The sequence below is a fragment of the Mandrillus leucophaeus genome, unplaced genomic scaffold (genome assembly GCF_000951045.1).
Source record: "Mandrillus leucophaeus isolate KB7577 unplaced genomic scaffold, Mleu.le_1.0 Scaffold644, whole genome shotgun sequence".
Taxonomy (NCBI): domain Eukaryota; kingdom Metazoa; phylum Chordata; class Mammalia; order Primates; family Cercopithecidae; genus Mandrillus; species Mandrillus leucophaeus.
The window spans coordinates 536,034-538,644 of NW_012106964.1; positions in this window are offsets into that span (position 1 = coordinate 536,034).

Consider the following 2,611-nt stretch of genomic DNA (forward strand, 5'->3'; position numbering starts at 1 on the left):
GCCAGGTGGGCCTCTCTGGCTGGGGCCGCTCAGCTGGGACAGCGGGCAGGGCTCTCAGCCTCCTGCTGCTCCAGACAGGGGGACCTGAAGGTGACTCTGACACTTCAGTCCTGAGTGGGGAGGCCACGTCTGGCTGGGTGGTAGCAGCTGCTGCCAAGGCAGCACTGTCCTGGCATCCCCTCCTGCTGGCTCGGCCTGAACTCCTCACCCCAGAACACCTGCTCCCACCCAGGGCCCACCCCGGGGAAGTGCTGATGGGGCAGGGGCTGGGGGCAGCCAGTCACAGCAGTGCATTCCACAATGGGCTGACCTCCCCCATGGCCTCCAAGGTCACGTAGCTCACAGAGAACAAAGGCAGAGCCCCCAGCCTGGTCCCCCCTCCCTGGCAGCCTGGCTCAGGCCCCTCCCTGTAGACAAGCCCCTCCTCTCCAGGCTCCATTTCCTCATCTGTAAACTGTGCACGTGACCCCGGCCCAGGGGCTGTCTGCACCCCCCAAGCTGGGTTCCCAGCTGCGTAGGAGAGAATTGGGCGGTGAGCACCTGGCCCCTCCACCATCCATTCTCAGCCTGCCCTGCCCCCAGAGCCTCCTCCCTCGGCCTCATCATGGGCCTCCCAGCAGCTGCGGCCCTGCCCGGACTGAGTCTGGCCTCCTCAGCCTCTGGAGCCCTCACACCTGCAGCCAGGAGGTGCCAAATCCAATTTGCTCCCTGACACCTCCTCGGACATCCCGGAGCCAGCCTGTGCAGTGGCAAATCTGAGAAGATGACAGCAGCTCTGGGGGGGCCGTCTGCCCAGCTCCCCGCCTGTCACTGAGCCCAGCAGTGCTGCCTCAGTGTTGTGTTCCTCAGGCCCCTGGGAAGAAAATTGCTGAGAAATCGCTTCATGGAATCTCTAAAACCCTGAAGCACTGTGTGTGGTGCTGGCGGTTTCAGGCCTTGGCGGAGGGCATGGGGCAGGGAGAGGCTGGGGCCATCTCCTCCCTCTGCCTGAGCAGGAACCAGCGTCTGCAGACCTGGCTGGAATGCGCATGGAGGGGGGCGCACTCTCTCCTGGGGGGTCACAGACTCCGCCTGCCCTGCAGGGTCTGCTGTGCGCCCCCCACCCCCAGTCCTTGGCTGAGGAGGGTGCTGGGGACCCCTCAGTGCTGGCCGCTGTGCTGACGCAGCCTGGGGTGGCTGGGGAGACGCTTTGCCCTCAGTGCACTGCCCTCCTGGTGCCCTCTGGGCCACGGTGGGCGGAGCGGCCACTCTGCATGGACCCTTCTGTTCTTGGGGGTCCTACCCCCTACTCCTGGGGGAACAGGTGCAGAGAAGAGGAGCCTGGGATTGCCACAGAGCAGGCTCTACCCTGCCAGGGACCCCCTTCACGCCCCCAACGTGGAGCTGGGCAGCAGGCAGCAGAGAGGCCACAGCCTGGGAGCAGCCAGGGCCAAAGCCAACCCTTAGCTTTCAGAGTGGGAAACTGAGGTCCCAGGAGGGGCAAGGGCTTGTCCTAGGCCCTCAGGGAGGAAGGCAAGGACCTCCACCCATCAAGGGCTCGGTGTGGCATTCCAGACCGCTCAGGCAGCCTCCTCCTCGATGAAGCCCCTCTTGGTGGGGGCTGAGACAGCCCCAGGCAGGGAGCAGCGCCCTGGCTCCACACAGAACCAAGGCAGCTTCCCACCCACCACCACAGCAAGGCTCACAGCACGCCCCTCCCCAGCTGTGAGCACAGGTTCATGTTCATACACAAGCTCACACACAGCCACACTCACTCCCCAGCAAGCCCCAGCCTGCCTCCTGCAGTCCTGTTGGCCTCCATTCCCACCCAGATCCCACCCAGGCTTCATCTCAGGGGTCCCTGACAGATGAAGACAGGTGCGTGGCTGGATAAGTTGCAGTGGTTTATTCGGGGGCTCCGCTGGGGCCGACACAGGGGTGAGTGGGGTCCACGCAGTGGGGGACAGCAGGCAGCTGTGAAGCTCTCGCTCCACTGGGGCCGACACAGGGGTGAGTGGGGTCCATGCAGTGGGGGACAGCAGGCAGCTGTGAAGCTCTCGCTCCGCTGGGGCCGACACAGGGGTGAGTAGGGTCCGCGCAGGGGAGGACAGCAGACAGCTATGAAGCTCTCGGGACCAGTGCAGGCCAGGTGACGGCATCAGCTGGCAATGCAGTGGACTCCATTAGCTCCCAGCTCCGGACCAGGATGGGTGCTCGGGGCTGGAGAGCCCACATCACAACCAGCTGAGGGTTCAGCGGCCCATGCTGCAAATGAGAAAGTGGAGGCTCAGACGGGGCCCTGACCAGGTGACAGGGAGAGCCCAAGGTGCCAGAGGGTGGGTGAGAAGTACCTGGGCCTGGTCTGGGGCTGACAGTGGAGGTAGGGCCCTGAGAGGGGAGTGGCCACCTGCAGCTGCAGGGGCCAGCCCAGACTCTCCCGGCCCTGGTCAGGCTCCACGCAGGCCTCGGTCACCTGTCCCCACGCTCAGCACCATCCCTTGCCCTGCACTCCATCCCTGCCCAATCCATCCTTCCCCGCCGCATCCATGTGCCCAGGCTGGGGACGCCTGTGGCTAGAGCCTTCCCGAGTCCACTGGAGCTCCCCAGGCCCAATTCAGCAGGCTCTGCCTGG